The 13874-nt window shown below is 45.8% G+C and overlaps 6 non-coding genes across 6 annotated transcripts; all 6 read right to left on the bottom strand.

Moving 5' to 3' along the window:
• Positions 1 to 1036: 1036 nt before the first annotated feature.
• LOC130348671 (U2 spliceosomal RNA) lies at positions 1037 to 1227 on the bottom strand. Its single transcript, XR_008886171.1, has one exon. It is a non-coding gene; the product is annotated as a U2 spliceosomal RNA (small nuclear RNA).
• A 2086-nt stretch (positions 1228 to 3313) lies between these two features.
• Positions 3314 to 3504, bottom strand: LOC130348669 (U2 spliceosomal RNA). The gene has a single exon (XR_008886170.1). It is a non-coding gene; the product is annotated as a U2 spliceosomal RNA (small nuclear RNA).
• A 2090-nt stretch (positions 3505 to 5594) lies between these two features.
• On the bottom strand, positions 5595 to 5785 carry LOC130348668 (U2 spliceosomal RNA). The gene has a single exon (XR_008886169.1). It is a non-coding gene; the product is annotated as a U2 spliceosomal RNA (small nuclear RNA).
• Positions 5786 to 7873: 2088 nt separating this feature from the next.
• Positions 7874 to 8064, bottom strand: LOC130348633 (U2 spliceosomal RNA). The gene has a single exon (XR_008886138.1). It is a non-coding gene; the product is annotated as a U2 spliceosomal RNA (small nuclear RNA).
• Positions 8065 to 10156: 2092 nt separating this feature from the next.
• On the bottom strand, positions 10157 to 10347 carry LOC130348667 (U2 spliceosomal RNA). Its single transcript, XR_008886168.1, has one exon. It is a non-coding gene; the product is annotated as a U2 spliceosomal RNA (small nuclear RNA).
• A 2086-nt stretch (positions 10348 to 12433) lies between these two features.
• LOC130348666 (U2 spliceosomal RNA) lies at positions 12434 to 12624 on the bottom strand. Its single transcript, XR_008886167.1, has one exon. It is a non-coding gene; the product is annotated as a U2 spliceosomal RNA (small nuclear RNA).
• Positions 12625 to 13874: the final 1250 nt, after the last annotated feature.

Below are 13874 nucleotides of genomic sequence, written 5' to 3'. Positions count from 1 at the left end.
TTTTCGTCTAATGCATACCCCATCAGTGCAGCAATGCTTATTCAATACCGCCAGCAGATGGAGACACTGGGGGATAATTTTCTAAGGATTTATACTGATTTTTCCTGTCTGAATTTGTCGCACAGAAAGTTGCAGGCCAAATATGTGTGACATTTCTGCGACTTTAGCTTCTAGAGCATTTTTACAACATTATACATAGGTGCTGAATACATAAAAAGCGACTGTTCAGCGACAGACAAGTCGCATCGGCTGAAAGTAGGCCAGAATGTCAGTCCATGTTGGAGCAGGTTTAGATACAGTCTAAAGTATAGATCTCAAAGTCTGTGCACAGAATTTAGCAAGGGCCTCGCACCTTCTGATGCATCAGGTAGGTGCACAATAGCATAGCCTAACCCTCTGTACTTTGGTCTATATTGATGCGGGACATAGACAGCCAGCTGATGACCAATCCATTAGTGCAATGGATGGCTGGAAGCATTTGTCTTTGCCTTTGCAATACCACAGAAGCAATGCATGGTCAATGTACAGCAATGACACACCTGTGTGAACAGCCAGGAGACCCCCCCCATGTTATGTTACATAGTTACATAGTTAGTACGGTCGAAAAAAGACATATGTCCATCAAGTTCAACCAGGGAATTAAGGGGTAGGGGTGTGGCGCGATATTGGGGAAGGGATGAGATTTTATATTTCTTCATAAGCATTAATCTTATTTTGTCAATTAGGAACATTCAGCACCCACCCGCTATCAAGGCAGCTGCCTATCATGTCATGCCCTACCTGCACAGGTGTGCTGGCTACTCAAATGATCCAATTAAGGAGGCCATTTAGTCAGCAGCAGCAGAAGTCCTGTGCCTGGACGCTCCAACAGCGGCCAGACACAAGCAGAAGCAGCAGAAGCAGCAGAAGCAGCAGCAGCACCACCTTTTGTTTTTTGGCTGCAGCAGCAGCAGCAAGGCCCACAGGGCTGGCTAGCTGGCTAGCCAGCAAGCAGGTAGCAATGAAAGTAGGAATCTTTCTTTTTAACCCTGTAAGGGGGTGGTGCACTGTACCCGAAGATACTGCCATATCGGGTCAATGCATAGGGCGACGGAAGCAAGCTTCGAAATCGGCCCCCGTTCTCAAAAATCCATTTAATATATGGTCCCCAGATAGGGGACGTATCAGATATTAAACTGATAAGAACAGATACTACACTTGATCTTAGCCAAAAGGCCGAGAAGCGATAACCGTGAAAGGGGCGGGCCCAACAAGGTCCCCTTCATGGGCACTATCACTGCTTGCTGTCAGGGAGGCTGCCAGACAATTTTCCATGCACACTCTGGGCTGGGGGGCAGTCAACCACCAGTACACACAGCAGAACCTAAACCCATACCATTATTGCTAAGCAGCAAGACAGGGGCCCATTGCACTCCCACGGGGCCTTTTTAAATGCAATCCATAACCCGGATTTGCCAGGAACCCTTCTTACTCCTCCTACTTGCATGTGACACTGGGCTTAGGATCTGCATAGGAAACACACACACAAGCACACACCTACCTTTGTTGCCTGCAGATGCCTCCTTGGCTGTCCCCAAACGGTATCAAACCAACACCCACGGGAAGCTGTAAGCATAGAGGACATGCCTGCACCCCATTGGACTTACCTGTGTGGGTTAAATCCGGGTTATTTGACAACCTATGGCGGTGATGGTTCTGCTCAGGCAGAGCAGTGCTGATGCTCCTCATAAAGCTGTCGCTGCTGTGAAGGTTCTAGGTGACATCACAAATCCCTATGGTTACATACACAACAAAGCTGGGTTGTTGTTGTTTACACTCTGCAAGGCCTGTGGAAGTGAGTGACATCATAGCACTGTAGTTCTGAGGGTTCTAGATGGATGCAACAATCTCCTGTTGCTTCTATGAAGGCCATAATAGACGACATCACCAAACAGCTCCATAGTCACATACACAGCAAAGGAGAGATGTTGTTTACACCTAGTGATGTCAGTGGTATTGAGTGACATCACAGCACAGTGCTAAGGCTCCTGGGCCTGGACACAGCAGCGGCTGCAATATCTCAACGGAGAATACGTTTATATATATGTGTGTGTGTGCGCGTATATATATATATATATATATATATATATATATATATATATATTTCTCCGCCGAAATCACTTTTAAACCCATTTCCACCTTTTTTTCCCTTCTCTTCCTCTTACTTTTTTTTCACGTTTTTTTACGTTTTTCTCCTTTTCGCCTCTTTTCTGGGCGTATTATTCTTCTTTTTCTTCTTTTTTTTCGTCTAATGCATACCCCATCAGTGCAGCAATGCTTATTCAATACCGCCAGCAGATGGAGACACTGGGGGATAATTTTCTAAGGATTTATACTGATTTTTCCTGTCTGAATTTGTCGCACAGAAAGTTGCAGGCCAAATATGTGTGACATTTCTGCGACTTTAGCTTCTAGAGCATTTTTACAACATTATACATAGGTGCTGAATACATAAAAAGCGACTGTTCAGCGACAGACAAGTCGCATCGGCTGAAAGTAGGCCAGAATGTCAGTCCATGTTGGAGCAGGTTTAGATACAGTCTAAAGTATAGATCTCAAAGTCTGTGCACAGAATTTAGCAAGGGCCTCGCACCTTCTGATGCATCAGGTAGGTGCACAATAGCATAGCCTAACCCTCTGTACTTTGGTCTATATTGATGCGGGACATAGACAGCCAGCTGATGACCAATCCATTAGTGCAATGGATGGCTGGAAGCATTTGTCTTTGCCTTTGCAATACCACAGAAGCAATGCATGGTCAATGTACAGCAATGACACACCTGTGTGAACAGCCAGGAGACCCCCCCCACGTTATGTTACATAGTTACATAGTTAGTACGGTCGAAAAAAGACATATGTCCATCAAGTTCAACCAGGGAATTAAGGGGTAGGGGTGTGGCGCGATATTGGGGAAGGGATGAGATTTTATATTTCTTCATAAGCATTAATCTTATTTTGTCAATTAGGAACATTCAGCACCCACCCGCTATCAAGGCAGCTGCCTATCATGTCATGCCCTACCTGCACAGGTGTGCTGGCTACTCAAATGATCCAATTAAGGAGGCCATTTAGTCAGCAGCAGCAGAAGTCCTGTGCCTGGACGCTCCAACAGCGGCCAGACACAAGCAGAAGCAGAAGCAGCAGAAGCAGCAGCAGCACCACCTTTTGTTTTTTGGCTGCAGCAGCAGCAGCAAGGCCCACAGGGCTGGCTAGCTGGCTAGCCAGCAAGCAGGTAGCAATGAAAGTAGGAATCTTTCTTTTTAACCCTGTAAGGGGGTGGTGCACTGTACCCGAAGATACTGCCATATCGGGTCAATGCATAGGGCGACGGAAGCAAGCTTCGAAATCGGCCCCCGTTCTCAAAAATCCATTTAATATATGGTCCCCAGATAGGGGACGTATCAGATATTAAACTGATAAGAACAGATACTACACTTGATCTTAGCCAAAAGGCCGAGAAGCGATAACCGTGAAAGGGGCGGGCCCAACAAGGTCCCCTTCATGGGCACTATCACTGCTTGCTGTCAGGGAGGCTGCCAGACAATTTTCCATGCACACTCTGGGCTGGGGGGCAGTCAACCACCAGTACACACAGCAGAACCTAAACCCATACCATTATTGCTAAGCAGCAAGACAGGGGCCCATTGCACTCCCACGGGGCCTTTTTAAATGCAATCCATAACCCGGATTTGCCAGGAACCCTTCTTACTCCTCCTACTTGCATGTGACACTGGGCTTAGGATCTGCATAGGAAACACACACACAAGCACACACCTACCTTTGTTGCCTGCAGATGCCTCCTTGGCTGTCCCCAAACGGTATCAAACCAACACCCACGGGAAGCTGTAAGCATAGAGGACATGCCTGCACCCCATTGGACTTACCTGTGTGGGTTAAATCCGGGTTATTTGACAACCTATGGCGGTGATGGTTCTGCTCAGGCAGAGCAGTGCTGATGCTCCTCATAAAGCTGTCGCTGCTGTGAAGGTTCTAGGTGACATCACAAATCCCTATGGTTACATACACAACAAAGCTGGGTTGTTGTTGTTTACACTCTGCAAGGCCTGTGGAAGTGAGTGACATCATAGCACTGTAGTTCTGAGGGTTCTAGATGGATGCAACAATCTCCTGTTGCTTCTATGAAGGCCATAATAGACGACATCACCAAACAGCTCCATAGTCACATACACAGCAAAGGAGAGATGTTGTTTACACCTAGTGATGTCAGTGGTATTGAGTGACATCACAGCACAGTGCTAAGGCTCCTGGGCCTGGACACAGCAGCGGCTGCAATATCTCAACGGAGAATACGTTTATATATATGTGTGTGTGTGCGCGTATATATATATATATATATATATATATATATATATATATATATATATTTCTCCGCCGAAATCACTTTTAAACCCATTTCCACCTTTTTTTCCCTTCTCTTCCTCTTACTTTTTTTTCACGTTTTTTTACGTTTTTCTCCTTTTCGCCTCTTTTCTGGGCGTATTATTCTTCTTTTTCTTCTTTTTTTTCGTCTAATGCATACCCCATCAGTGCAGCAATGCTTATTCAATACCGCCAGCAGATGGAGACACTGGGGGATAATTTTCTAAGAATTTATACTGATTTTTCCTGTCTGAATTTGTCGCACAGAAAGTTGCAGGCCAAATATGTGTGACATTTCTGCGACTTTAGCTTCTAGAGCATTTTTACAACATTATACATAGGTGCTGAATACATAAAAAGCGACTGTTCAGCGACAGACAAGTCGCATCGGCTGAAAGTAGGCCAGAATGTCAGTCCATGTTGGAGCAGGTTTAGATACAGTCTAAAGCATAGATCTCAAAGTCTGTGCACAGAATTTAGCAAGGGCCTCGCACCTTCTGATGCATCAGGTAGGTGCACAATAGCATAGCCTAACCCTCTGTACTTTGGTCTATATTGATGCGGGACATAGACAGCCAGCTGATGACCAATCCATTAGTGCAATGGATGGCTGGAAGCATTTGTCTTTGCCTTTGCAATACCACAGAAGCAATGCATGGTCAATGTACAGCAATGACACACCTGTGTGAACAGCCAGGAGACCCCCCCCATGTTATGTTACATAGTTACATAGTTAGTACGGTCGAAAAAAGACATATGTCCATCAAGTTCAACCAGGGAATTAAGGGGTAGGGGTGTGGCGCGATATTGGGGAAGGGATGAGATTTTATATTTCTTCATAAGCATTAATCTTATTTTGTCAATTAGGAACATTCAGCACCCACCCGCTATCAAGGCAGCTGCCTATCATGTCATGCCCTACCTGCACAGGTGTGCTGGCTACTCAAATGATCCAATTAAGGAGGCCATTTAGTCAGCAGCAGCAGAAGTCCTGTGCCTGGACGCTCCAACAGCGGCCAGACACAAGCAGAAGCAGAAGCAGCAGAAGCAGCAGCAGCACCACCTTTTGTTTTTTGGCTGCAGCAGCAGCAGCAAGGCCCACAGGGCTGGCTAGCTGGCTAGCCAGCAAGCAGGTAGCAATGAAAGTAGGAATCTTTCTTTTTAACCCTGTAAGGGGGTGGTGCACTGTACCCGAAGATACTGCCATATCGGGTCAATGCATAGGGCGACGGAAGCAAGCTTCGAAATCGGCCCCCGTTCTCAAAAATCCATTTAATATATGGTCCCCAGATAGGGGACGTATCAGATATTAAACTGATAAGAACAGATACTACACTTGATCTTAGCCAAAAGGCCGAGAAGCGATAACCGTGAAAGGGGCGGGCCCAACAAGGTCCCCTTCATGGGCACTATCACTGCTTGCTGTCAGGGAGGCTGCCAGACAATTTTCCATGCACACTCTGGGCTGGGGGGCAGTCAACCACCAGTACACACAGCAGAACCTAAACCCATACCATTATTGCTAAGCAGCAAGACAGGGGCCCATTGCACTCCCACGGGGCCTTTTTAAATGCAATCCATAACCCGGATTTGCCAGGAACCCTTCTTACTCCTCCTACTTGCATGTGACACTGGGCTTAGGATCTGCATAGGAAACACACACACAAGCACACACCTACCTTTGTTGCCTGCAGATGCCTCCTTGGCTGTCCCCAAACGGTATCAAACCAACACCCACGGGAAGCTGTAAGCATAGAGGACATGCCTGCACCCCATTGGACTTACCTGTGTGGGTTAAATCCGGGTTATTTGACAACCTATGGCGGTGATGGTTCTGCTCAGGCAGAGCAGTGCTGATGCTCCTCATAAAGCTGTCGCTGCTGTGAAGGTTCTAGGTGACATCACAAATCCCTATGGTTACATACACAACAAAGCTGGGTTGTTGTTGTTTACACTCTGCAAGGCCTGTGGAAGTGAGTGACATCATAGCACTGTAGTTCTGAGGGTTCTAGATGGATGCAACAATCTCCTGTTGCTTCTATGAAGGCCATAATAGACGACATCACCAAACAGCTCCATAGTCACATACACAGCAAAGGAGAGATGTTGTTTACACCTAGTGATGTCAGTGGTATTGAGTGACATCACAGCACAGTGCTAAGGCTCCTGGGCCTGGACACAGCAGCGGCTGCAATATCTCAACGGAGAATACGTTTATATATATGTGTGTGTGTGCGCGTATATATATATATATATATATATATATATATATATATATATATATTTCTCCGCCGAAATCACTTTTAAACCCATTTCCACCTTTTTTTCCCTTCTCTTCCTCTTACTTTTTTTTCACGTTTTTTTACGTTTTTCTCCTTTTCGCCTCTTTTCTGGGCGTATTATTCTTCTTTTTCTTCTTTTTTTTCGTCTAATGCATACCCCATCAGTGCAGCAATGCTTATTCAATACCGCCAGCAGATGGAGACACTGGGGGATAATTTTCTAAGGATTTATACTGATTTTTCCTGTCTGAATTTGTCGCACAGAAAGTTGCAGGCCAAATATGTGTGACATTTCTGCGACTTTAGCTTCTAGAGCATTTTTACAACATTATACATAGGTGCTGAATACATAAAAAGCGACTGTTCAGCGACAGACAAGTCGCATCGGCTGAAAGTAGGCCAGAATGTCAGTCCATGTTGGAGCAGGTTTAGATACAGTCTAAAGTATAGATCTCAAAGTCTGTGCACAGAATTTAGCAAGGGCCTCGCACCTTCTGATGCATCAGGTAGGTGCACAATAGCATAGCCTAACCCTCTGTACTTTGGTCTATATTGATGCGGGACATAGACAGCCAGCTGATGACCAATCCATTAGTGCAATGGATGGCTGGAAGCATTTGTCTTTGCCTTTGCAATACCACAGAAGCAATGCATGGTCAATGTACAGCAATGACACACCTGTGTGAACAGCCAGGAGACCCCCCCCATGTTATGTTACATAGTTACATAGTTAGTACGGTCGAAAAAAGACATATGTCCATCAAGTTCAACCAGGGAATTAAGGGGTAGGGGTGTGGCGCGATATTGGGGAAGGGATGAGATTTTATATTTCTTCATAAGCATTAATCTTATTTTGTCAATTAGGAACATTCAGCACCCACCCGCTATCAAGGCAGCTGCCTATCATGTCATGCCCTACCTGCACAGGTGTGCTGGCTACTCAAATGATCCAATTAAGGAGGCCATTTAGTCAGCAGCAGCAGAAGTCCTGTGCCTGGACGCTCCAACAGCGGCCAGACACAAGCAGAAGCAGAAGCAGCAGAAGCAGCAGCAGCACCACCTTTTGTTTTTTGGCTGCAGCAGCAGCAGCAAGGCCCACAGGGCTGGCTAGCTGGCTAGCCAGCAAGCAGGTAGCAATGAAAGTAGGAATCTTTCTTTTTAACCCTGTAAGGGGGTGGTGCACTGTACCCGAAGATACTGCCATATCGGGTCAATGCATAGGGCGACGGAAGCAAGCTTCGAAATCGGCCCCCGTTCTCAAAAATCCATTTAATATATGGTCCCCAGATAGGGGACGTATCAGATATTAAACTGATAAGAACAGATACTACACTTGATCTTAGCCAAAAGTCCGAGAAGCGATAACCGTGAAAGGGGCGGGCCCAACAAGGTCCCCTTCATGGGCACTATCACTGCTTGCTGTCAGGGAGGCTGCCAGACAATTTTCCATGCACACTCTGGGCTGGGGGGCAGTCAACCACCAGTACACACAGCAGAACCTAAACCCATACCATTATTGCTAAGCAGCAAGACAGGGGCCCATTGCACTCCCACGGGGCCTTTTTAAATGCAATCCATAACCCGGATTTGCCAGGAACCCTTCTTACTCCTCCTACTTGCATGTGACACTGGGCTTAGGATCTGCATAGGAAACACACACACAAGCACACACCTACCTTTGTTGCCTGCAGATGCCTCCTTGGCTGTCCCCAAACGGTATCAAACCAACACCCACGGGAAGCTGTAAGCATAGAGGACATGCCTGCACCCCATTGGACTTACCTGTGTGGGTTAAATCCGGGTTATTTGACAACCTATGGCGGTGATGGTTCTGCTCAGGCAGAGCAGTGCTGATGCTCCTCATAAAGCTGTCGCTGCTGTGAAGGTTCTAGGTGACATCACAAATCCCTATGGTTACATACACAACAAAGCTGGGTTGTTGTTGTTTACACTCTGCAAGGCCTGTGGAAGTGAGTGACATCATAGCACTGTAGTTCTGAGGGTTCTAGATGGATGCAACAATCTCCTGTTGCTTCTATGAAGGCCATAATAGACGACATCACCAAACAGCTCCATAGTCACATACACAGCAAAGGAGAGATGTTGTTTACACCTAGTGATGTCAGTGGTATTGAGTGACATCACAGCACAGTGCTAAGGCTCCTGGGCCTGGACACAGCAGCGGCTGCAATATCTCAACGGAGAATACGTTTATATATATGTGTGTGTGTGCGCGTATATATATATATATATATATATATATATATATATATATATATATATATTTCTCCGCCGAAATCACTTTTAAACCCATTTCCACCTTTTTTTCCCTTCTCTTCCTCTTACTTTTTTTTCACGTTTTTTTACGTTTTTCTCCTTTTCGCCTCTTTTCTGGGCGTATTATTCTTCTTTTTCTTCTTTTTTTTCGTCTAATGCATACCCCATCAGTGCAGCAATGCTTATTCAATACCGCCAGCAGATGGAGACACTGGGGGATAATTTTCTAAGGATTTATACTGATTTTTCCTGTCTGAATTTGTCGCACAGAAAGTTGCAGGCCAAATATGTGTGACATTTCTGCGACTTTAGCTTCTAGAGCATTTTTACAACATTATACATAGGTGCTGAATACATAAAAAGCGACTGTTCAGCGACAGACAAGTCGCATCGGCTGAAAGTAGGCCAGAATGTCAGTCCATGTTGGAGCAGGTTTAGATACAGTCTAAAGTATAGATCTCAAAGTCTGTGCACAGAATTTAGCAAGGGCCTCGCACCTTCTGATGCATCAGGTAGGTGCACAATAGCATAGCCTAACCCTCTGTACTTTGGTCTATATTGATGCGGGACATAGACAGCCAGCTGATGACCAATCCATTAGTGCAATGGATGGCTGGAAGCATTTGTCTTTGCCTTTGCAATACCACAGAAGCAATGCATGGTCAATGTACAGCAATGACACACCTGTGTGAACAGCCAGGAGACCCCCCCCATGTTATGTTACATAGTTACATAGTTAGTACGGTCGAAAAAAGACATATGTCCATCAAGTTCAACCAGGGAATTAAGGGGTAGGGGTGTGGCGCGATATTGGGGAAGGGATGAGATTTTATATTTCTTCATAAGCATTAATCTTATTTTGTCAATTAGGAACATTCAGCACCCACCCGCTATCAAGGCAGCTGCCTATCATGTCATGCCCTACCTGCACAGGTGTGCTGGCTACTCAAATGATCCAATTAAGGAGGCCATTTAGTCAGCAGCAGCAGAAGTCCTGTGCCTGGACGCTCCAACAGCGGCCAGACACAAGCAGAAGCAGAAGCAGCAGAAGCAGCAGCAGCACCACCTTTTGTTTTTTGGCTGCAGCAGCAGCAGCAAGGCCCACAGGGCTGGCTAGCTGGCTAGCCAGCAAGCAGGTAGCAATGAAAGTAGGAATCTTTCTTTTTAACCCTGTAAGGGGGTGGTGCACTGTACCCGAAGATACTGCCATATCGGGTCAATGCATAGGGCGACGGAAGCAAGCTTCGAAATCGGCCCCCGTTCTCAAAAATCCATTTAATATATGGTCCCCAGATAGGGGACGTATCAGATATTAAACTGATAAGAACAGATACTACACTTGATCTTAGCCAAAAGGCCGAGAAGCGATAACCGTGAAAGGGGCGGGCCCAACAAGGTCCCCTTCATGGGCACTATCACTGCTTGCTGTCAGGGAGGCTGCCAGACAATTTTCCATGCACACTCTGGGCTGGGGGGCAGTCAACCACCAGTACACACAGCAGAACCTAAACCCATACCATTATTGCTAAGCAGCAAGACAGGGGCCCATTGCACTCCCACGGGGCCTTTTTAAATGCAATCCATAACCCGGATTTGCCAGGAACCCTTCTTACTCCTCCTACTTGCATGTGACACTGGGCTTAGGATCTGCATAGGAAACACACACACAAGCACACACCTACCTTTGTTGCCTGCAGATGCCTCCTTGGCTGTCCCCAAACGGTATCAAACCAACACCCACGGGAAGCTGTAAGCATAGAGGACATGCCTGCACCCCATTGGACTTACCTGTGTGGGTTAAATCCGGGTTATTTGACAACCTATGGCGGTGATGGTTCTGCTCAGGCAGAGCAGTGCTGATGCTCCTCATAAAGCTGTCGCTGCTGTGAAGGTTCTAGGTGACATCACAAATCCCTATGGTTACATACACAACAAAGCTGGGTTGTTGTTGTTTACACTCTGCAAGGCCTGTGGAAGTGAGTGACATCATAGCACTGTAGTTCTGAGGGTTCTAGATGGATGCAACAATCTCCTGTTGCTTCTATGAAGGCCATAATAGACGACATCACCAAACAGCTCCATAGTCACATACACAGCAAAGGAGAGATGTTGTTTACACCTAGTGATGTCAGTGGTATTGAGTGACATCACAGCACAGTGCTAAGGCTCCTGGGCCTGGACACAGCAGCGGCTGCAATATCTCAACGGAGAATACGTTTATATATATGTGTGTGTGTGCGCGTATATATATATATATATATATATATATATATATATATATATATTTCTCCGCCGAAATCACTTTTAAACCCATTTCCACCTTTTTTTCCCTTCTCTTCCTCTTACTTTTTTTTCACGTTTTTTTACGTTTTTCTCCTTTTCGCCTCTTTTCTGGGCGTATTATTCTTCTTTTTCTTCTTTTTTTTCGTCTAATGCATACCCCATCAGTGCAGCAATGCTTATTCAATACCGCCAGCAGATGGAGACACTGGGGGATAATTTTCTAAGGATTTATACTGATTTTTCCTGTCTGAATTTGTCGCACAGAAAGTTGCAGGCCAAATATGTGTGACATTTCTGCGACTTTAGCTTCTAGAGCATTTTTACAACATTATACATAGGTGCTGAATACATAAAAAGCGACTGTTCAGCGACAGACAAGTCGCATCGGCTGAAAGTAGGCCAGAATGTCAGTCCATGTTGGAGCAGGTTTAGATACAGTCTAAAGTATAGATCTCAAAGTCTGTGCACAGAATTTAGCAAGGGCCTCGCACCTTCTGATGCATCAGGTAGGTGCACAATAGCATAGCCTAACCCTCTGTACTTTGGTCTATATTGATGCGGGACATAGACAGCCAGCTGATGACCAATCCATTAGTGCAATGGATGGCTGGAAGCATTTGTCTTTGCCTTTGCAATACCACAGAAGCAATGCATGGTCAATGTACAGCAATGACACACCTGTGTGAACAGCCAGGAGACCCCCCCCATGTTATGTTACATAGTTACATAGTTAGTACGGTCGAAAAAAGACATATGTCCATCAAGTTCAACCAGGGAATTAAGGGGTAGGGGTGTGGCGCGATATTGGGGAAGGGATGAGATTTTATATTTCTTCATAAGCATTAATCTTATTTTGTCAATTAGGAACATTCAGCACCCACCCGCTATCAAGGCAGCTGCCTATCATGTCATGCCCTACCTGCACAGGTGTGCTGGCTACTCAAATGATCCAATTAAGGAGGCCATTTAGTCAGCAGCAGCAGAAGTCCTGTGCCTGGACGCTCCAACAGCGGCCAGACACAAGCAGAAGCAGAAGCAGCAGAAGCAGCAGCAGCACCACCTTTTGTTTTTTGGCTGCAGCAGCAGCAGCAAGGCCCACAGGGCTGGCTAGCTGGCTAGCCAGCAAGCAGGTAGCAATGAAAGTAGGAATCTTTCTTTTTAACCCTGTAAGGGGGTGGTGCACTGTACCCGAAGATACTGCCATATCGGGTCAATGCATAGGGCGACGGAAGCAAGCTTCGAAATCGGCCCCCGTTCTCAAAAATCCATTTAATATATGGTCCCCAGATAGGGGACGTATCAGATATTAAACTGATAAGAACAGATACTACACTTGATCTTAGCCAAAAGGCCGAGAAGCGATAACCGTGAAAGGGGCGGGCCCAACAAGGTCCCCTTCATGGGCACTATCACTGCTTGCTGTCAGGGAGGCTGCCAGACAATTTTCCATGCACACTCTGGGCTGGGGGGCAGTCAACCACCAGTACACACAGCAGAACCTAAACCCATACCATTATTGCTAAGCAGCAAGACAGGGGCCCATTGCACTCCCACGGGGCCTTTTTAAATGCAATCCATAACCCGGATTTGCCAGGAACCCTTCTTACTCCTCCTACTTGCATGTGACACTGGGCTTAGGATCTGCATAGGAAACACACACACAAGCACACACCTACCTTTGTTGCCTGCAGATGCCTCCTTGGCTGTCCCCAAACGGTATCAAACCAACACCCACGGGAAGCTGTAAGCATAGAGGACATGCCTGCACCCCATTGGACTTACCTGTGTGGGTTAAATCCGGGTTATTTGACAACCTATGGCGGTGATGGTTCTGCTCAGGCAGAGCAGTGCTGATGCTCCTCATAAAGCTGTCGCTGCTGTGAAGGTTCTAGGTGACATCACAAATCCCTATGGTTACATACACAACAAAGCTGGGTTGTTGTTGTTTACACTCTGCAAGGCCTGTGGAAGTGAGTGACATCATAGCACTGTAGTTCTGAGGGTTCTAGATGGATGCAACAATCTCCTGTTGCTTCTATGAAGGCCATAATAGACGACATCACCAAACAGCTCCATAGTCACATACACAGCAAAGGAGAGATGTTGTTTACACCTAGTGATGTCAGTGGTATTGAGTGACATCACAGCACAGTGCTAAGGCTCCTGGGCCTGGACACAGCAGCGGCTGCAATATCTCAACGGAGAATACGTTTATATATATGTGTGTGTGTGCGCGTATATATATATATATATATATATATATATATATATATATATATATTTCTCCGCCGAAATCACTTTTAAACCCATTTCCACCTTTTTTTCCCTTCTCTTCCTCTTACTTTTTTTTCACGTTTTTTTACGTTTTTCTCCTTTTCGCCTCTTTTCTGGGCGTATTATTCTTCTTTTTCTTCTTTTTTTTCGTCTAATGCATACCCCATCAGTGCAGCAATGCTTATTCAATACCGCCAGCAGATGGAGACACTGGGGGATAATTTTCTAAGGATTTATACTGATTTTTCCTGTCTGAATTTGTCGCACAGAAAGTTGCAGGCCAAATATGTGTGACATTTCTGCGACTTTAGCTTCTAGAGCATTTTTACAACATTATAC

This window comes from Hyla sarda, unplaced genomic scaffold, assembly GCF_029499605.1.
Source record: "Hyla sarda isolate aHylSar1 unplaced genomic scaffold, aHylSar1.hap1 scaffold_885, whole genome shotgun sequence".
Taxonomy (NCBI): Eukaryota; Metazoa; Chordata; class Amphibia; order Anura; family Hylidae; genus Hyla; species Hyla sarda.
The sequence above is the reverse complement of the archived record's forward strand: the minus strand, read 5'-3'. Positions and strand labels throughout refer to the sequence as shown.